We start from the raw sequence: 22,435 nt of genomic DNA, 5'->3' as shown, positions 1-22,435 counted from the left end.
AATCGATGCTTTTGAATTATGGTGCTGGAGGAGACTCTTGAGAGTCCCATGGACTGCAAGAAGATCAAACCTATCCATTCTTAAGGAAATCAGCCCTGAGTGCTCACTGGAAGGACAGATCCTGAAACTGAGGCTCCAATACTTTGGCCACCTCATGAGAAAAGAAGACTCCGTGGAAAAGACCCTGATGTTGGGAAAGATTGAGGGCACAGGGAGAAGGGGACGACAGAGGACGAGATGGTTGGACAGTGTTCTCGAAGCTACGAACATGAGTTTGACCAAACTGCGGGAGGCAGTGGAAGACAGAAGTGCCTGGCGTGCTCTGGTCCATGGGGTCACGAAGAGTCGGACACGACTAAATGACTAAACAACAATAGCATTTAGCACAATGTAAAGCATGTGGCTCATCTGTCTGAGGTGGATGGAATCCTTACTGGGAATGCAGCTTGGAGGTGTGGCTTATATTTTTTCCTCTCGAATCAGATTCTCTTATTTTAGCTGTTAGCTTTGCCAGTTTTGAGTCCATCACCTTACTTATCCATTCTTCTTTGGTGGGAACTTCTCCTTCCTTCCATTTTTTTGCGTATAGAATCCTAGTCACATAAACAACTCAAACATCTTTTTTGGAACCTCTGTCCCTATAACCTCTAAGGGAAAATCTTCCAGTTCCTTTTTATAGAATTGTATAACTCCCTGCAGTGCAGGAGTCCCAGCTAAAGCATTTGAAATATACTCAGAGTCAAGTGTGAATTTCATGCTCTTTATACAGCTCATAGTAGCAATGAATGAAACTTTCCCCAAAATGTCTAGCTATATAGACATTACTTACACAATGGGCCCCACGTGATTGGCTAATTCCAGGCTGCTCCTGTAGGCCAATCAGGTTGTGGATTCAGTTCATCCAGGAGCCTGATTGGCTGCTCCTGCAGGCCGCTGATTCACTTCCACCTGGAGCTGGATTGGGTGGGTCCTGCAGACCAATCAGCTCAGTACATAAAAGCATCCATGAAAGATGGCCATCTAACATCTGCTTAAAGACCTCCAAGGAAGGAGAGTCCACCACCTCTCAGGGGAGTCTGTTCTACTGCCAAACAGCTCATACTGTCACAAAGATTTTCCAAATGTTTAGTTGGAATCTCCTTTCTTGTAACTTGAAGCCATTGTCTCGAGTCCTACCCTCCAGAGCAAGAGAAACAAGCATGCTCTCTCTTCCATGTGACAGCCCTTAAGATATTTGAAGATGGCTCTCATCTCTCCTCTCCTTTTTTCCAAGCTAATGTCAGGATGCTGTCAGCAGCTCCTGGCTGGTTGCCCAGGAATTGTAAAGACAAAGAAAAGTTTCTTACAGCCCTTTTTTATTTCAAATTTTACAGAAAGAGGCTATAGAGCCTCTTGGATAATGGTGCAGACCCGAATGAATCTCCAACCCCCATTTCTCCCACTTCTTCATTTGTCATCATCATCACCTCCTCTACAGGTGCTATTAAGTGCCCTTTGTCTTTGCGCTCTTTGCTCTCCTACTTTTAAGGCTCGCTGGATTCTGGGAGATGGTGGGTCTGGAATACTTTCAAATGACAATGTGTCAGTCAGCTGTTGCTCTGTCTCTCCCATTATTTTCTCTTTTTTCTTCTTTTTAGAGTATTTTTATTAAACAATTTCAGCATAACAAAATATCAATCCACATAATCAATCACATTATTTTCCCCCTTTGCCCCACCCCTCCCCCCACCAAGGACATCCCTCAGCTCGCCTCTCTGATTTCTTTGCACATATTGTTCTCTGCATATTATAAAATTATACATATCCTTGCTTTATCTATCATGTGCTCAACTAATAAATTTGTGGGTGTTTATTCAAAACCTGCCAAGGAGTCCAGATCATTTTGTTGTCTGCTCTCCCATTATTTTCCAACTATTCCCTTCATCTGCCTCTGAGCTGTAACCTCCCACAACCCCCTGTTGTAAATCTATACTGTCTTCCTCTTCTTCCTCCTTAGAAGGGTCAGGATGGGGAGGACGTCTCCACCATTCTTCCTCCTCTTCTGCCCAGTCCCTGACATCACCCTCCTCTTCAGTGCCCTCCTCCTCCCCCCAACCTGGTGGTTTTGGTTGGTCGGGATGGTACGTATGGAATGCCCTTTGCAAGTTTCATGCATGGACATGTTCTGCGTATCCCCATGATTTTTCTTCAGGGTCAAACCCCTTCCAGGCAATCAGGTATTGCAACTTCTTTCTTCGCATCCTTGAGTCTAGAATGTGTTCTGCTTTGTACTCTCCCTCTCCCTCTACAATATAGTTTGGGATACTGAGGAAGCTGTCATAAGAGGTTTTTAATACAACAAAGTGCTTTCAAAAATGTTGAAAGAGCAAAAAAGCAAGAGATATTATAGGAGAAAGGACTGTATGAAAAGTCCCCAATTGATAAGCCGATGACAATAATCTGAAATGCTACAAATTCAACTTTCTATGTTGATCAGTCAATATATGAAAGAAAAGTTACAATTTCTCAAGCAGAAACATTTTGAATTTGCAAATAAGCCAGGAAGACTGATGACTTGGCAATTGAAAAAAAGATAGGAAGTCTAATGTTAAAAATAAAATAATACAGATGGAGGAATAGCGTATAATAAAAAACCAACAACTATGGAATATATACTGTAGATATTTAAAAGGACGAAAGCTACAAATCTTGAAAAGAGAATAAATTGCAATGTTGGAGACCCCTATTTCAACAATGGAAGCAGAATAGGCAATAAGTGAAGCAAAGATTAATAAAGTGCCAGGGCTGGACAAGGGTCAGCAAACTTTTTCACCAGGGGGCCGGTCCACTGTCCCTCAGACCTTGTGGGGGCTGGACTATATTTTTTGAGGGGGGAGAACAAATTCCTCTGCCCCACAAATAACCCAGAGATGCATTTTAAATAAAAGGACACATTCTACTCATGTAAAAACATGCAGATTCCTGGACCGTCCACAGGCTGGATTTAGAAGGTGATTGGGCCACATTCGGCCCCCGGGCCTTAATTTGCCTACCCATGGCTTAACTGCTTATTATTAGAAAGTATTTCAGGACCGTTGAATCCAATGCTTAGAAACGATAATGGACAATGCTTTGATACAGAACACTTGAAAGTATTTACATTGATAGCAAAACAAGATCAAGTCCCAACCCAAGTTAAGAACTATAGACCTATCTCCCTGTTTAAGTGTGATTACAAATAGTTTGCAGCAATATTAGCAAGAAGACTTAAACAAGTGTTAAGAAACTTAATACATGAAAGTCAGACAGGATTTTTGCCAATTAGGCAGTTAAAACGTAAGAATTGCATTGAATGCTCTTGAATACATTGCAAAAAGTGATAAGAAATTAGCTATAAAAATTTTTTTAGACATGGAGAAAGCATTTGATAATGTTTCTTGGAAGGGTTTTTGGGGGGGAAACTACCAAATTTAATGGGGTTTGGAGAGAGATTTGTATGAGGAATAAAGGCATTATATATAGAACAATTCGCAAATATAATAGTAAGCGGTGTTCAATCAGAAAAATGTTTTATTGCTAAGGGAACAAGACAACATTGCCCACTTTCACTGTTATTGTTTATTCTGGTTTTAGAAGTGTTGTGCAGGGATATTAGAGAAAATACAGTGGTACCTTGGGTTACATACGCTTCAGGTTACAGGCACTTCAGGTTACAGACTTTGCTAACCCAGAAATAGTACCTCGGGTTAAGAACTTTGCTTCAGGATGAGAACAGAAATCGTGCTCTGGCGGTGCGGCGGCAGCAGGAGGCCTCATTAGCTAAAGTGGTGCTTCAGGTTAAGAACAGTTTCAGGTTAAGAATAGACCTCCAGAACAAATTAAGTACTTAACCCGAGGTACCACTGTAATGGTATAAGAGGCCTACAAGTAAACCTTCAAAGTTACAAACTGAGGGCATTTGCAGGTGGTGTGATAGAGTTCCTGGAAAACCCGATGGAAAATGTGGTTAAGGTACTGGAAGTAATAAAGCAGTTTGGTGATTTAGCAGGATTTTACATGAATAATAATAAAACTAAAATGATAACAAAAAATATGAATGGGCATAGTTACAGTCTCCAATGTTTGCTCATTTAAGTTGAATAAAAAGACTTTTGGTATAGAACAAGGAAAGAAAGAAAATGAAGTCCAGTTATATATAATGATGAACATATTATTGTGAAGATGTATAAATTACTGTTGAATTGGGAAACTGCAAGAAATAACTGCAAAAAATAACTCGTATTAAGGTGGAGAAGAAGGTGGAATATCTGAGTAACTAGATAACAAAAAATAATGCAAATTTGTTTCTAAATAATTATCTAAATGTATGGAGTAATATTAAACAAGATATGGAGAGATGTAGAATGAATTTTTCTCTTTTGGGAAAAATCTCAGTGAGAGAAATGAATATTTTGCCTAAGATGTCATTTCTTTCAGACAGTTCTGGTAAAAGGTAATATGGGCTGCTTCAAGCAAACAATGGAAAAAAGAATTATCAAAAATCATCTATCAGGGGGAAAGACCAAGGATCAAATTTAAAATACTATTGGATGTTAAGGAAAGAGGCTAGATTCTCATTGCCAGTTTTAAAATAAATGATATTCTACAGTGCTAAAATACCAGACGGAGAGGGGCCATATATTGCACTTATACAAAAAGAGACTCAAGATGTTATTTTAGCAAAAGATTAATGACCTATCTCCTTGCTGAATAATGACTATAAACTGTTTACAATGATATTGGCAGAAAGACAACACCATCATCAACAACAACAACGACAATTCTACAGGATGTTATTTACTATGATCAATGTGGATTTTTGTCTAAAAGACAGTTAAGAGACAATGTTAGTAATGCATTAGATATTTTGGAATATTTGCATCATCATAATGAAAAGCAAGCTGTCCTGATCTTCCTGGATGAAGAAAAGGCTTTTGACAACCTGAATTAGGTATTTCTGTTTAAAGTACTGCAAGAAATGAACTTTGCAAACAATTTTACTAAATGGGTAAAATCAAGTTTATACATCGCAGACAGCATGGGTAGTGGTAAATGCAGATTTGACTAAACCCTGTGATATACAAAAGAGGGCAAGACAAGGATGCCCATTATCCTCATTGCTTTTCACATTGTTTTAAGCAATTGGTCTCTAAGTGTTGCTTGGAGACATTAGACAAAATCAGAGAATTATGGGAATAAATATTTAAAAAGAAACATATTAACTAAGAGGATCTGAAAACAAAAAAAGTGGTGAATTGATGATAACTTTAGAAAACCCACTGCATGAAGTAGGAGTACTTAATGAGCAAACTAAATGTGTTTGGTATGTTAGCAGGTTTTAAGAATAATCATCAGGAAACAAAAAAAGTTAACAAAGAATATGACAACAGATGGTCAGAAGGATTTGATGGAGAAAACCGGGTTTCAAATTGGAACAAAAAAAGTTACTTGGGTATCACTATGACTAATATATACATTGTTTGAAAATAACTGTTAAAACATGGGCTGAAGTAAATATATGTCAGGATGGGAGAAGCTAAAACTATCATTGCTTGGTAGAATTTCAGTGATAAAAAGGAATGTTTTGCCGAGAATGATGTTTTTATTTCAAACAATACCTATTGTGAATAATGTATTTAAACAGTAAGGCATTATTCACAATAGCTGTTTTTTGAAATACTGGCAAAAAGATTTATCTAAGTTTTCCTGGCAAGGTAAAAAAACAAAAACAAAACCACTAGTTAAAATGAAAGTATTGCAAGATGTGAAGGAAAGGGTAGGATTGGGAGTGCCTGGTTTCAAATTATATTTTGCAGTCTGTTGCTTAGTTTGGATACAGGAGTAAGGTAAAGGGACCCCTGACCATTAGGTCCAGTCGTGACCGACTCTGGGGTTGTGGCGCTGATCTCTCTTTACTGGCCGAGGGTGCCGGCGTACAGCTTCCGGGTCATGTGGCCAGCATGACTAAGCCGCTTCTGGTGAACCAGAGCAGCGCATGGAAACGCCATTTACCTTCCTGCCCTTCCTGCCGGAGTGGTACCTATTTATCTACTTGCACTTTGAGATGCTTTTGAACTGCTAGGTTGGCAGCAGCAGGGACCGAGTTGCTCATTTACAACTAACTGTGGATGAAGACTTTGGTATAGAACAAAAAAGACACATTTTAGAGTAAAGTTATATATAGATAATGAACATATTATTGAAAAAACGTATAAATTAATGCTGAATTGTGAAATGCATGAGCAAATTAAAGAATGCATGAATAAATGGGCAAGAAATTTAGAGAATATTATACAGATGGCACGGTGGGAACATATGTGGATTAAAGGGTTAAAATATACACTGAGTTGTGACTTTAATTTTTTATATATATAAAATGATATATCGTTGGTACTTAACTCCTGAGAAACTATTTAGAATGTATAAAAATGTTCCAAATATGTGTTAGAAATGTAATGAACATGAAGGGGCATTTAATTATGTTTGGTGAACATCTAAAAAAGTGAAAAAAAATATTGGATACAAATATATACATTGATACGGAGAATATTGAATACTGACTTTCAGCTGAAGCCAGAGCTCTTCCTGCTGGTACTTCTGGATATACAGTTAGAAAAGGAGTAAGGAACTTTGTTACATTATATGATTGTGGCTGTGAGACATTTATATGCACAATGATGGAAGGATCCATTATTACCAACAATGGAAGAATGCTGTTAAAACTAAGAGATGAGATGGCAAAATTGACAAGTTTAATCAAAGAAAAGTCATTGTTAACATTTGTTAAGGAATGGAAACCTCTCATAGATTTTGCATGACACATGGAAAAGAAACAGAAATAATGACATCTGGATTTGAGGACTGAAGATAATGTTTGTTTATAGAAAGTTGCTTTGTTAGGTGTTATATTGGAGTAGATGAAGTGAATATTGTTTTATGTAGCCAACAGATGAAGAATTGGAAGTCCCTTACCTTCTGAATTTATTTCTCTCTCTCTCTTTTAATCTCTTTTCTATTTCTATTTCTTTATTTTCTTTCTTTCCTCCTCCCCCCTTCTCTTTTTGTTTTCTTTTAAATTGGAGATATACACAATGAAACCCTCCTACATTCAAATGATCAAAAATTACCCTGCAAACAGAAAACTAGCATGTCAATGAGAAGCATATTCCAGCCTTCTTACTGAAGTTTTAGCATTCTATTTGTTGGGCAGGGATGGAGAACCTGCAGTCCTCCAGATGTTGTAGTTGTTGTTGTTTAGTCGTTTAGTTATGTCCGACTCTTCGTGACTCCATGGACCAGAGCACGCCAGGCACTCCTGTCTTCCACTGCCTCCCGCAGTCTGGTTAAACTCATGTTTGTAGCTTCGAGAACACTGTCCAGTTGTAGTATAACTCCCATCAGCCCCAGCTCACATGGCCAATGGTGAGGAACTACTCAAGGCTGAATAGCACTGGTTGAGACAAGGGATTGGGAACCAGTGACCTTCTAGACATTGTCGGATTACAACTCCAAACAGCCCCAGCCCCAGTGGTAGCTGTGGTTCATTGGGACTGGTGATTCAAAAGGCAGGGAAACAGTGGAGCCTGAGCCAATGATAGACTAAGAAGGCACTTGACAGGTGCAGCTCTCCCCTGGACTAGACACAAATGAGAAGACAGGCAGTTGGGAGCTGGTTAAAGGTAGACTGAGGTTGATGGGGCACATAGCTGTCAACTTTTCCCTTTTCTTGTGAGGAATCCTATTCGGAATAAGGGAATTTCCCTTTAAAAAAGGGAAACGTTGACAACTATGATGGGGCAGTGCCCCATTAGCACTGTTTACCTCCACTGCTCATACAGCATGGTCAAAAATCAGAATTGATGGGAGCTGGCACCCACCGACATCTGGATGACTATAGATTACAGGGCTGTACCAAAGATATTTAAGGAAAATGTGAGCTTTAATGAGGGATTTGGAGATAGGTTTGAAAGCTTGGGGACAACAATAGTGGCTTGCTACACTGATATCATAAATGTTCTCTCTGGAGTTTTGCCCAATTCTCCCTGGGCTGCTGCTGCTACTTAATCAGCATGCACCCACGAACTGAATTCCTGCCTGAACCCTATTAGTAGGCACTCATTGCAGTGTGAGGGAGACAGTTCACTCCAGATATGGTGCAGAATATCAACTTGATATGATTATCTGTGTATCCAATAAACCTTTAAAGTGGAGTAGTAGAATATCTCAGAGAAGCAGAGAAAGAATTTCTGCCCCCCCCTTCCTTTTGACAGAAGGATTATTTCTGAAAAGGTCAGGGTGTGAGGAACAATAAATAAATATCACTGAATGAAGCTATTTCCTCAGTGCACCTATGGAACTGACAGTTTCCTGGTTGAAGCTAGTAGAAAATTTCTGCCCCCAATATGTTGGGGGTGAGAAGGGTCTGGGGAAGTGAGAGAAGGATCTTGCTTTGCAGAAGATGGGAATTCCCTAGAATTGACTTCCAAATGGCTAGTTCATGTACGAATGGCAGAAGGGGGGGAGGTCACATAGCGTCAACATAAGGCCTCTGCTGCTGATGTTGAAGGAGACCCCTTGCTGGAAAAAAAGTGGACAAACACAGCAACAAACAGTTATCCCCAGTGATGTACCCATATTGCTATAGGGACACAAAAAGCTTCTTTATACTGAGCCAATTTCTCTGCTTGGCTCAGTATTCACTGTATTCACTGAAAAGCAGTGGCTCTCTATGATTTTAGATATGTTCTCTCCCAGCCACACTTAGAGATGCCAGAATTTGGACCTGTAACCTGCTACATGGAATGCAGGTGCCCTTCTCACTGAGCTCACTATGCCCAATATCCCAGTTGACCCAAATTTTGGTTTAAACTGATTTCTCAAATTTAATTCTACAACTAGATGAAGCAGAACTGTTAGCTCCTTTAGCTCAGGGTGGGGAACCTGTGGCTCATGGGTGACAGAGATGGGGGGGGGAGAGATAGGGGGAGCTTCTGGCCCAGCCAGTGGTAGTAGCAAGAAGGAAGAGCAGTAGATGCCACTGCTGGTTTGTTCGTTGACCTGCTAGCTATCGAGGAAAGGGTAGCAGCTCTCAAAAAGGACAATGAAGAGGAAGATTCGCTGAGGGCTCCCTGAGAGAGTGGTTTGCACAATGCCCCCCTCCTCCCACAATACAGAGCCAGAGTGTTTCCATGTTGTCATTAAAATTCTCATAAGGACTAGAAACAATATTTGAAACGCAAAAAGCTGGGGGGGTTTTGGGAGGCGAGTAGGGATGGTCAGGATGGCATATTCTACATTTAAGTAGCAGGTTTTTGTAGCTTTGGTGTGTCCCCCCCCCCACTTCTTACCTGAGCTCACAGAACTCTGCTTTCAGTACAATCAAAGTGGGGAGAGCTGGGGGGGGGGGGGAGAAGCTTAAAAAAACCACCCCACTACTCAACCCAGTATTTTGCATTTCAAATAACTTCTGGCATTTCCCTTATCTACTTGCACCAGAATGAAATGTGTCTTCGCTATTTGTAATAATAATAATAATAATAATAATAATAATAATAATAATAATAATAATAATGTTTGTAAATTGAATTCTCTGATTACCACTCTGTCATGGGGAAATTATTCCATATCTCTCTTTTCTTGTGAGTCTTTTCTGAAATGATCCTTACCTTAAAATACAGTTTTAAAGATGCGCTCTATGTCTCACGGTTCCTCTCACCTGCACTTGGATTAGAGAAAATGCCTTTCTGGTTGGTCCCCAGGATGTTGTACTAGCCAATAGATATGTGTTCTAGAGAATAGGTCTCATACAGCTTTAATATTTCCATAGAAGGGGGTTTAGGCTTATGCTACTCTGATTCTCATGCAAGGAATGTCTGCTGAATTTACCTCTGCCACACAGCTGTTTAAGGTGCACGAGCCCTGTCCTCCAGGCCACCTTGTTTTGGTCTGATTCAGCAGGGCACTTCTTGCATTCTCATTTTTTTTTTTTTATGAGAGAGGGTTGTGCAGGCTTAGGCATCACTTGCTGACTTAGCACTGTCCAAGGAACTACCACCCCCCCCCAGGGGATCATCAAAAGCTCAGCTCAGTTCACAATTTCCACCAGCATTCCCCACTCTCATCCCCCTCATGCTACATCACCAGTTGGGGGCACCCAATTAAATTTTGATTTATGGCAGACATAGGGCAGTCACTGCCTTTCAGCCTAAACTACTTAACAGGGTTGTTGTGGAGATTAAATGAGGAAGGGAAGAACAAGGTAAGCCACTTTGAACTCCTTGGAGAAAAAAAGAGGAATATAAATATGCTATTCTAGGCTGCATCAACAGCAGTATACTGTTCAGGTCAATGGAAGTAATTGTCCCACCCTATTCTGCCTTGGCCAGACCACACCTTGAATACTGTGTCCAGTTCTGGGCACCACAATTTAAGAAGAATATTGACAAGCTGGAGCATATGCAGAGGCGGGCAATCAGGAAGATCAAGGGTCTGGAAACCAAGCCTGATGAGGAACATTTGAGGAAACTGAGTATGTTTAGCCTAGGAAAGAGGTGACTGAGAAGAAATATGATTTGTTGTTGTTGTTTAGTTGTTTAGTCATGTCCGACTCTTCGTGACCCAATGGATCAGAGCACGCCAGGCACTCCTGTGTTCCACTGCCTCCCGCAGTTTGGTCAAACTCATGTTCGTAGCTTCGAGAACACTGTCCCACCATCTCGTCCTCTGTCATCCCCTTCTTCTTGTGCCCTCCATCTTTCCCAACATCAGGGTCTTTTCCAGGGAGTCTTCTCTTCTCATGAGGTGGCCAAAGTATTGGAGCCTCAGCTTAAGGATCTGTCCTTCCAGATATGATAGCCATCTTCAAATATCTAGAAGGCTGTCGCATGGAAGATGGAGCAAATGTGAATAGATGTGTTTTTTGTAAACATTGGTTGGCTGGAGAGTTTTGAAAAATTGCAAAATTCAGAGACGTGTGAATTTTGGAAAACACCAATGAGGCAGGTTCACCTCTCAATACAAACTGAATCAAATTTCTCCCTCATTCCTGATGTAGAGATGCCTCTGTTCAAATCAAGACAGCGCTTGCATTACCTCACTTTGCAGTGTACCCAACTGCCCTGTAAGAAAAGTAAAAAGGAAGTGTGTGTTTGTGTGTTTTAAGCAAGGAAAAGGGTAAAAGATCTGAGGTTCAGGCCACTGTGCCATTCTCTAACAATGACCCCTGGAAGAAGTCCTTTCTCAGTCATTCTGGCTATTCATAGGCAAGGAAGTGTTTGTTTGTTTTTACATGCAGCGAGGGAGCAATCTTTGTATTCTTAAAAAAACAAAACACACACCTCTCCCTTGCATAAACCTTCTCATTTGCTTGCAGGCATACTGATGAATTTAAACAAGATTATTACTCCCACAACCTTGATTCCAATACATTTGACTTTTAGCTTAAGCTGCAAAATATTTGGAGGTCTTTAGAGCAATAATGAGACTATTTTCTTTAGCCACACGCTAAAACAAATTGTAGACACTCAAAATAAATCTCTCTCCAGAAAGATAGGCAAATATTGAAATGCATAATGAAAGGGGAAGTCAGCAGGCAGAGGGAAAGTGGGGGGCAACAAGGCGTGGGGAGGATGACAACACAACTATTTTAAATCCTTAAATTACTTTACTTCTTCTCATTAGTAAATATTTTAGTTAGTGCCACTGAACAAGCCATCTCTGCTGCAGGGCTCTCTCTCTCTCTCCCCTCATTAGAGATCTCCCCACCATGCCTGTTCTTTAACTGGTCATAAGACCAATTTCTTTTCATTAAAAACTAGATAGGGAAATAATGAGGCAACCCAGGGCATCAAATCTCTCTTGTAACAGCCTGGTTCTTTCTGATGGTGGGAAAGAGCTAGAGGAGGACACCCAGTGATTGATCCTTGTGGGTCAGCATTGGGGTAAAATTTCCACCCAGATTTTGAGCCAGCCTTGCCTAGGGCTTGCCGATCGAAAGGTCGGCGGTTCGAATCCCCGCGGCGGGGTGCGCTCCCGTTGCTCGGTCCCAGCGCCTGCCAACCTAGCAGTTCGAAAGCACCCCCGGGTGCAAGTAGATAAATAGGGACCGCTTACTGGCAGGAAGGTAAACGGCGTTTCCGTGTGCTGCGCTGGCTCGCCAGATGCAGCTTTGTCACGCTGGCCACGTGACCCGGAAGTGTCTCCGGACAGCGCTGGCCCCCGGCCTCTTGAGTGAGATGGGCGCACAACCCCAGAGTCTGTCAAGACTGGCCCGTATGGGCAGGGGTACCTTTACCTTATCTCTAGGTAGGTGAGCCATATTTCCAGGTGAGACTTCAAGTCAATAATTCAGTGGAAGATGAACCACTAGCATGAGTGGGACACTCCCCCTCCAACTTCAGTCTGTCCTCAGCCTCCACCTGCCTTTCTTATTTACAACCAGCCCACAGGGTGTCACTGGTTGTCAGTTTCCTCCTCCTCCTCTCAGTGTTGCCCTTATAGAACTCAGCAGGGGGGAAGATGGGGAGAAAATTAGAAGTAGTTGGCTCTGCTTGCCATTAGCAAATTTAGAATTAATCAGTGCAATTTAAATAAAAGTGCAATGCAGCTCACCAAACCTGGGAAGCCTGTTATCAGGTGACCTGCTTGCCTGCTCATCCTGCTATATGCTAGATGCTGACTACACATGGACAACATCAAGGTCCAATGATTCTTGATCTTCAAAGTGGACTTGGAAGACACCTTCAAAGAGAGGAGGAAAGAAAAAAAAGTAGACTCAGACAGGGCCATCCTAACAGGAAGTAAGATCAGAGCTGGATGAAAGTGTGATGGTGGCCAACAACACTTAGATTTAAAGCAGAGGTGGGAAATTTCACACTTGGGAGCCAAAAGCAACTCTTTTAAGTGCTTCTATCCATTCCTTGGGACTCTCCCTAGTCCATGACTCCTCCCCTGACCACATCCTCTTCCCCACACCCAGAGGAGGGTAGAGGAGTCAGGGTCTTAAGGATAAAGGGCAGGTGGAAGAGGAGGGGTCTGGATGGCTTTGGATGCATTGTTTGGATGCAGCATACCAATCCAAATTGGTAATATGAGAGCATAAAGTCAGGTTCTGTAATAACCATTTTCCTATCTGCCATTTCCCCCTTCAACCTGAATAACAAATGAAAGTAAATTGACTGCATTAATTATTTCCCCACTGGGATGGAGAAATGAGAGGGATGAACGGGGAAAGAGCTCCTGGGGCTGCCCCTGCAGACGGTGCTTGTACGACACATCTGTGAATTTAGAGGGCAGAGTGACCGTCTCTCAGAGGGCCTTGTGCAGGTGGCAGAAATTTTATGGAGAAGCCGACACACTGCCAAGTAATGAACAGATGGCTTGAGTCACTGGTTATTTATTCCTGTAATTAGTAGCAAGCTGTGATCTTGGGGCTAAAAGATATTGTCAATTTCTGTACAATGCTTCTTGTCATAGTCAGGAGATGGAGATACTTGGAAGCTTGGGAAGAGGTGGGCCCTTGCAGGGATGGATGGCAGGCCCACTAATTCAAGCTAGCAGTTAGGCCCCAGCTACACATGCATCTAAAGCAGTATCACGTGACTATAAACAGTCCTGGATTTCCCCAAAGGGTCATGGGTGTCAGAAGCCACATGGAGATGCCATGGAGTGGATGGTCAGATCCTGAGGACGAATGTTAGGGGGTTAGGGAGTTGGAGTGAGACAACCCAAGGGAGGTTCATAGTGGGATGGACGAGTCAAAATTAGGGTCCCAAGAAACCTCTGAGCTGGGAGAGGGGGCCAGTATTCAAGGGAGTCAGGAGATGGATACCAGGAAGGGTCAAAGTGGGTTGACAAAGAGATGTTATTTGTTATCGGATGCTCTTTGTTATTGGATGCTTCTAGTCAGGCACTGCTTCCTTCCCCTCCTGTCAATAAGGAACTTCCTCCTTCTGGGGAACTGCCTGATAGTAAGTTGGATACTGAGCCGGCAAATACTCCACCTCTCTCTCCAATGACATGAAGATACCAGTGCGAAGAAACCTCAGAGGTCCAACTCACTCACGGGAGTGCCCATTTGCTTGCCCAGTCCGGAGATGCCCATGCCCACCCTACTCTCCCAAAGGAAGCGGCAGGGGCATGCCACTTGTTGGATAAATCTATCAGTTTGCTCTCAGCCATGTAGATCACCTGCTGAACCTCCTAGCCTATGTACCACTATATCTACACAGTAAAGATTTTGGCAGAAACTGAAACCTGAGCTTGAGTTATTTATCCAGCAATGAGAGTCAGGACACTGGGAGCTGTATTTTGCTAAGCGTGCTGAGAACTGTTAGGAGACCCCTGGGAATTGTAACTCTGTGAGGGGAATAGAGGGTCTCCTAATGAATCTCAGCACGTTTAACAAACAATGGTTCCCAAGATATAATGGAATATAGTATAATAGTATAAAGGGACTTTAAATGTATGGTGCACAATACAATGCTTGCTATTCCTGCTCAGTTCCTGTTTGCACTGACCTCACTTTTCCTATATTGAGCATGTCCTCTTAATTATGCCCACATTTCATTGGATGTCAGGACTAGACCCCACCCTCCCATCCATTCTGAACAGAGGAGCTGCTAGGAGACTCTCTCTGTGAGTGAATACAGTGGTGGCTGAGTAGGTGCCTTTTCCCATTGATATGGGACTGATGGAAAACCCGCCTCCACTATATTGAGGTTCTCTGCTGTTTGGTTTTGTTTTTTTAATGAAAAACTATTTTACATGAGGCAGCCATTTCTGTTATACAACACTCCAATGGTGCCTACAACAATTTCTCAACATTCCAGATGTACCCAGGAGCCTAATAGGGCTGGCACCCCTTGCCCTAGTGCTTCTCAGATGCAGGTGCTAGCCTATTCCCACTGTCTTCTACAATAGGTTTTTACTTGGAGAGAGTAGGGTATTTTTTTTTTAATCTATCAGAAAATTACAAATAATAGCCACCCCTTATTTGAGCAGCTCCTATAAGAATAAGAGGCTGTGTTAACAGGGCACATGCATAGCCAAAATCACATGTGAAAGAACGTGCAAGAAGCTTCACATGACAGAAGACCAAGCAAGCCAAGGTGGGAAATAAGATTGTGGGGCTATCCTTGCAGGCTGTACAGAACATCCTGGGCATGTAAAACTAGGTAGCTGTTACGAAGGGTAGGCTTGCTTAAGGTTATGCTTCCAAGTCATGCATGTGTTTGCATCTCTGCAGCAGCTACACCTGCTGTATGGATCCTTTTTTTTCAGCCCGAGGGACACGTTCTCTTCTGGGTAATGCTCCAGAGAGTCAGAAGCAAAGGTGGGCAGAACAACTAGCATAACTTTTAGCTTTTGTACAGTTGACTAGTATCTACCCACACATGTACCCTTCTTTCTCCTCCATTCAGACATCAGAGCTGAATGAGTTGTTCCAGCCAGGTAAAAGCACTCAAAGTATGAATCAGAGCTAGTATGGGATGTGACTGGGGGGGATGTGTGGCTGGGAAGAGTTATGGTGACCAGATAAAGAGGCTTGGAAAGTTGCATTCAACCCCCAGAAGTTCCCATTGCTCATCTGTACAGTCTTGCTTTCCAACACTTTTCTCAAAGGAGTTGCTCTGAATCGGGCTGCTTCCAGGAGGCATAAGACAGCATGCAAATGTACTGTTAATAATGCAGTGCCAGTTTGACCAAGATTGGGTAGTTGCCTTGGCAAGGTGCTGTGCAGGAGGTGAAAAGTGAGCAGCTTTTTTCTGTCAAGTGTCTTTGTGGAGCTAAAGTTAGCAAGCCTGATGTATGGGCTTCAACTCTGGACCTTAATTGTGGCACATGCTGCCCCATGTTAAAGAGAGGGATGGAGAGATGGGGAAGGAGAAGGAATGGGACCCTCTATTATGCCCTGCTCCTTGCTTCCATGAATTATTTATACACCTGTTTTTCTCTTGTCTTATACAATGGTGATTTTATGCAGCATCAAACTTCATAATGAGAGCCACTGAGACCGTCTGTAACCACCATTACCAAGAGTAGTGTCTTTAGAGGAAATTTAGATTAGAACACGTGGCTTCGTGTGGTGAGGAGAGGCTGGCATGCTGAGAAATCTTGACTTTCTTGAGTGATTATGATAGTACAGGACTAGGGAACATTTTTTAGCCTGAGAGTCACATCCCATCTGGGCAACCTTCCAGTGTAGTTGGAAGCAGGGAAGAAGACACAGATTCTTCTCCCCCAGAACTGTACATGCTTTTAAAATTCCTAATTCGTCCCTGAATTGATTCAGTGCTGGATGCTGGTCATGTGTTCCTCTGGTTAGAGGAGTGTTCACAGACCTAGAAAATAGCAAGCAACATTGTCCAGGTATAAATCTCATTTTAGTTAGTTGTTTGTACAATGGTCCATTGAGGGGGAATTGATTCCTCAGATACCATTGGATAACAGCACCCATCATCCCTGACATTGGTCATGCTGGCTGGGACTGATGAGAGTTTTTATCCAAACAGAAACAGAGAACCACATCTTCTCCATCTCTGACGTAAAGTTTGTTACACACACTGACCCTTTATTGGCTGTTCACATCTGCCTGGGATTTCTTTCTTAGAGAACCAGCAGCCCAAAATGTATGTGCCCAAAGACAATTGATTCCCTTCAATACATTGAGATGGTCTTAATAGTCTTTTAAGCTGCAGCTGGGGGGGGGGGAGTCACTTCTCTTTCTAGGTTATCTCTTCATTTGTCTCTTTGTCCCTTCCATCTTTTCTCCTCATTTCTGTCTCTCCCCACCCGATTGCCCTCACCCTCCTTCCCTCTCCAGATCCTTATTACACAGGTTGATTTTCTGTTGCTTGCCTTGGTGTGTAAGTGAGATTGTACTGTACTGATTGTACTGTACTGAGATTGTACTGTAAGTGAAGTTAAAAGTATTTCCTGGGTGTGATATTTAATCATTTGAATCCTTGATAGGAGTAGATTGTTGTTGTTGTTTTCACTAGCTATAAATCTCCAATCTATCTAATTTCCAGTCTCAGCAAGGAGAGAATTAACCCAGGAAATGTTTGTGTGTGACTGGAAAGGGGAAAAGAAAGAGAGAGGGGGCTCCTTGATCACTCAGCAAGTCTCCATTCAGAAATGAGGGTTGGGGTCGGGGTTCTGTTGGGAAAGATGTCAGTGTTACACTTCAAGAGAAGCATGTCTGACCCTAAAAAGGCCACTTAGCTTCATCCTCTCATCACCATCACCACTAATAGGAAACACAATTCTCTGAGTGCCAATCCTTATGCAGCCAACGAAACACCATCTACCCATAAAAGTGAGCTATCGCCAGGTCAGGAGCACCCCAAGGTTTGATGATGTACACACATGAAGGAGGAAGAGGAGGAGACACTCAGGAGGAAAACACGAGGGGCTGGAATGGAACAGTAGGAGAGAGAGGAATGCAATGGAGTATGATGTAAGAGGGCATAGTTTTGTTTGTAATCCACAAGCCTTAGGCCCATTGAAAGAGATTGGCCTTAGGTCTGATTTAGCAGGACTCCTTTTACGCTCCCAGTAGTAATTTTTGCATTTATTTGTTCATTTATCCATGAATGCATTCATTTATACCCCACCTTTCCTCAGAAGGTCAACGTGGCATATATTAGGGCTGTGCATTTCTTACCTGCCCGTCACCATAAGGACACAGGGAAGGTACAACAATATAAAAATGCAAAACTAAAATTAGTTAGAACAGTTTTAAATCAGAAGACTAGGGAGGGATAACTCTCTTCCACAGCAAGGGTGCAAAGGCAGTCTTCAGCATATGATGAAAGTTGCATAATGAAGGTGCCAGACACGCATCTGTGAGGTGAGCATCCCATAGCTTAGGGGCTTCCACAGAAAATGGCCTCTCCCAGGCTTCCACTTCCCCCAAAAAACTTTGGAGGGTTCTGAACTACAAAAAGAATCCCCTCTATAATATTAACTTCTAGATAGGTCTATATGAAAGGAGGCAGTCTGTCAGCTATTTGGGACATAATGTAAATGCATTTTTTTCTTCGTGTATGGAATACGATCTCTAAGATTTGCTGGAGATGCTTTTACTAAGCTAAACAGCCTGGCAATCATGAAACTGGCATAGCAGTCTCATATTTGCTGGAAGAAGGGAGGAGGCATCTACTTTGAACTTCCTTTTGTCTAGTTTTTGTTGTTGTTTTTAAGTTGATTGGTGCCTTTGAAGCATCATATCTTGTCCGCCCCCCCTCCCCAGCTACATTGACAGCAGAAGAAAATGTGCTTCAGAAATGAAATTTCTTTATTTCGACATCAGAAGTAAACAAGATGTCAACGGTTTCATGAAATGGAGAAAAAATGGAGACAAGAAGGGAAACAATGAAGAGAGAAGAATGATGGAGCAGCGCAGGAGATTGTATTTTCAAAGAAACAGTGACAACAGAAGCAAGGAAGGTTGAATTCTGAAGGCAGAGGAGAAGACTTAGAGATGTCAAGAATGTTCAAGCATCCCCAAAGACAGTCATGAAATTGAGGTTGGTAGGGTTGATTGACTTCAAGCATCTCACCTAATTCTCTCCTCAGAAGGATATAAAATGTCCTAGCTGATGGGATATTTGATCCTCTTTGAGGGGGTTGCAGATTCTATCGTAATCATGTTTGGGTTCTCAAAACTTGCTAGGGCCTTCTCCTAGCTTCCTGTGACTCTGATCAGAGGCAGTGCTATCTGTGCTCTCTCCCCCCATATTGGTTGGCTAAGGTGCACCTTGTTAAATCCCCTTCTTGCCTTTGATGTAATTAGTGCTCAAAACCCCATTTAGAGGGAGGATGGGCTTTAAAATACACACGGTAAAAGAGATTAAGCCCTACATCTGACAGAGTTGGGGTACTATTATGCACTTAGCAGCCATTCTTTCAATCCATCCACCAATCCATTTACCGTATATAACACCTTCCTTTGGGATACATGGAAGAGTGCATAGTGTGATGAACAGGGAGGGCAAGAAACATGAATATTAGGGCTGTGACCCAGGTTCAATTAAAGCTTGATTTCCAAACTGAATCAAGCTGATTAAAGGGGATCTTGTAGGAATGTTGAGGAAGATTAGAGATCTATTAATTATATACAACCGTTCCTCATTCATGTTAGTAAGCACATAGAGCAGGGCACATTCCTTGCGGCAAATAGTAGCAGGAAACTGTTGATGGCTGGTGTCAACCTTTTAATTAAGCAATCTTCCTGGTAATTATGGGTTCTTCCTGGTAATTTCCCTTTTATTTCACGCTTAAAATAATAATAAGACAAAGCAATCTTTTTAAAAATAAGAATAAAGTTTATCCACAGTTAGTTCACATTCAGTAGCAATCTGACGTCAGGCTTTAGCTGCAGTTGCAGTTTCACTTGTATAATAAAATGTAGAGAAGTAAACTGTCGTCTGAACTTAGTCTCAGACTTACCACATGGGTCTACATCCAGAGGCGTAGGAATGTCAGGCGGTACCTGGTGCGGAAAATTTCTTGTCACCCCCCTCATTGATTTTTTTTTTTTTTTTTGCCTGCAAAAATGGTTTTACATTATTTCATATTTTCTTACAAAGGAAATCATCATCATCATCATCTTTTATTTATATCCCGCCCTCCCCGGCCGAAGTCAGGCTCAGGGCAGCTAACATCAGATACATAACATCAATATAAAATCAAACAATATTTAAATTACCTCCTAAAAACATGTCAAAATCAAATTAAAGTCTAATTAGATAGCTTTCTGCAGGGTTAGGGTTGGGAACAGTAAGTGCTCCAGTGAATTGAAATTTCAGCCTTCACAACATAGGAAAACGGCTAAGTAAACAGCTATTTTCGTGGAGGTGGGTCAAGATATTAACTGATATGCATGAATTTTCATATATAACTATATAATCCCTAGTGTAGTAAGATAAGACCTTTGGAGCAGGCTTTTTTTAAAAAGTTTTTTATGAACTACCCTAGTAGGGCAGTAATTGTTCCTTGATAATTTGTCACCCTCCTCCATGATGGCACCCGGGGTGGACCTCTCCCCACCCCCCCTTCCTGTGCCCTTGCCTACATCCTTTGTTATGGATGAGGCTGAATATGAACAGCAGGATCAATATATCCAAAAGGAGGAAGAGAGGAAGAGAGGAAGATGACTGTGTGCACAACCCTTTTATTAAGGCTTTACTTGAGTCATGCCCATCTACCTGATCGCACTCAGGGGGAGGTGGCTCCCAACAGGTATGACAGGAAGTTTGGAGCCACATTCCTCTGTGTGTCCATTCTAGGAAAACAGGGAATGCTGGACCTGACTGCTCTATGTTAGGGTTGCCATATTTGTATTAGGGAAGGGCCATAGCTCAGTGGTGGAGCACCTGCTTTGAGTGCAGAAGGTCCCAGCTTCAATTCACAGAATCTCCAGGCAGAGCTAGGGATGTCCCATGTTTGAAACCATGGGGAGCCACTGCCAATTAGTGCAGAAAATATTGGGCTAGATGAAAATGGTCTGACGGTATTTGGCGCCTCTGTATGTTCTTATTTCAACCAGTCCTTTATTCAGAACCATGAGGATCAGAATCTTAGTTAGGGGAGCAGCGATGGCTCAGTGGTAGAGTGTTTGTTTTGCAAGAAGGTCTCAGGTTCCATCCCTGGCATCTTAAAGTAGGGCTGGCAGTGTCCCCTGCCTGTAACCCTGGAGAGTTACTGCCAGTCATGCAGGCAATACAAAGCTAGGTGGACCAGTGGTCTGACTTAGTATAAAGCAGCTTCCTATGTTCCAGCCTTTGTTGCCCAAGCCATGGCATATACCAATATCTTCTAAAAGAATTCCATGGCACCCAGAAGGAACGGAATTTGTTCCCAATCATATCAAGCACTGGTAGGGAGTTTATGCAACTGGGTAGATCTGCACAGAAGTAGACAATCCATCACTGTCAGCAAGCAGTAGCGGAGAAGGAAAGAAAGGGGGGTGTTTGCAAGGGATACTCGTGGTGCGGGGAGATTCTCACAGCTGTTCCGCTCTCAATGTAAATACGGACAGCCCCATTCATCATCAGCTTCCCTTCTTCAGCACACATCCAAGAGAAAAGGACTGGATGATTTACTACTTGCAGCTAGAGTGTCCGCAGCTTTTTCTCAGAAACTGTAGCATTTAAAACAATGAAATATATATAATGAGGGGAGTGGTTAGAGGCAGGCACGGACTGGTGTTATGACTTGCAGGCAGTACTAGATGTCATTTATTTATTGAAGCCATTTGCATCCATATTTCTACCCTCGAGATCCATGAGATTGCTTAAACATGATGTAAAAGCATATGCAATTAAAAACAAAATCCTAAACAAACATTATCATAAAATTGACCCCCAGTTGTTGAATCGGCAGCAAAGGGATAAATTCCACTGGTGTAGCCAGTGGGACGCGGGTGGCGCTGTGGGTTAAAGCCTCAGCACCTAGGGCTTGCCGATCGAAAGGTCGGTGGTTCGAATCCCCGCGGCGGGGTGCGCTCCTGTCGCTCGGTCCCAGCGCCTGCCAACCTAGCAGTTCGAAAGCACCCCCGGGTGCAAGTAGATAAATAGGGACCGCTTACTAGCGGGAAGGTAAACGGCGTTTCCGTGTGCAGCTCTGGCTCGCCAGAGCAGCGATGTCACGCTGGCCACGTGACCCAGAAGTGTCTCTGGACAGCGCTGGCCCCCGGCCTATAGAGTGAGATGGGCGCACAACCCTAGAGTCTGTCAAGACTGGCCCGTATGGGCAGGGGTACCTTTACCTTTACCTTTAGCCACATCTAAATTACTGAGCTTAGTCCTGTTTGTTGTGGTCCAGGGAGAATGCTAACAAAATTGGAAAGGACTTAGGAATGGAAGAGTTATGAAAAGGCTAATCAGAAACAGATACCAATATGTTTTGTCTAGAGATGGAGAGGGGACATGATGGCTTGCAAATATTTAACAAGAGCTGAAAAATAAGGCTTTGGGGCTGAAAGCAGATATGACATTGGAGATATGTCTCAGTGCAATACACACACACAATGAGTCACCAGCTGCTTGGGGACACTGGACTGACCCATTCAGATTTCAGAGTTTGAGTGGATTTCATCCATTGGGTTATGTTCATTGCTAATCCTATTCAGAGTAGACTCACTAAAGATAATGGACATGACTAACTTGGGTCCATTGATTTTGATTGGTCTACTCTGAGTAACACCTACTTGCTGCATACAAAGTACTGGTGAAGGAGTTGAGGCACAGCCCACCTCATTTGATCTTGTTGCTAACCCGTTGTCTAAACCAGAGGTCAGAAACCTCAAGTCCAGAGGCCGAATGACTCATTTCTATCTGGCCCTCAAAATTCTCCCTAGGTGAACCCTTTCCATAAACCACACCCTTTCCTGGTCCAAGTGCTTTTGCCTGGT

Source organism: Podarcis muralis, chromosome Z (assembly GCF_964188315.1).
Source record: "Podarcis muralis chromosome Z, rPodMur119.hap1.1, whole genome shotgun sequence".
In the NCBI taxonomy this organism is placed as follows: Eukaryota; Metazoa; Chordata; class Lepidosauria; order Squamata; family Lacertidae; genus Podarcis; species Podarcis muralis.
This window is presented reverse-complemented; position numbering follows the sequence as displayed.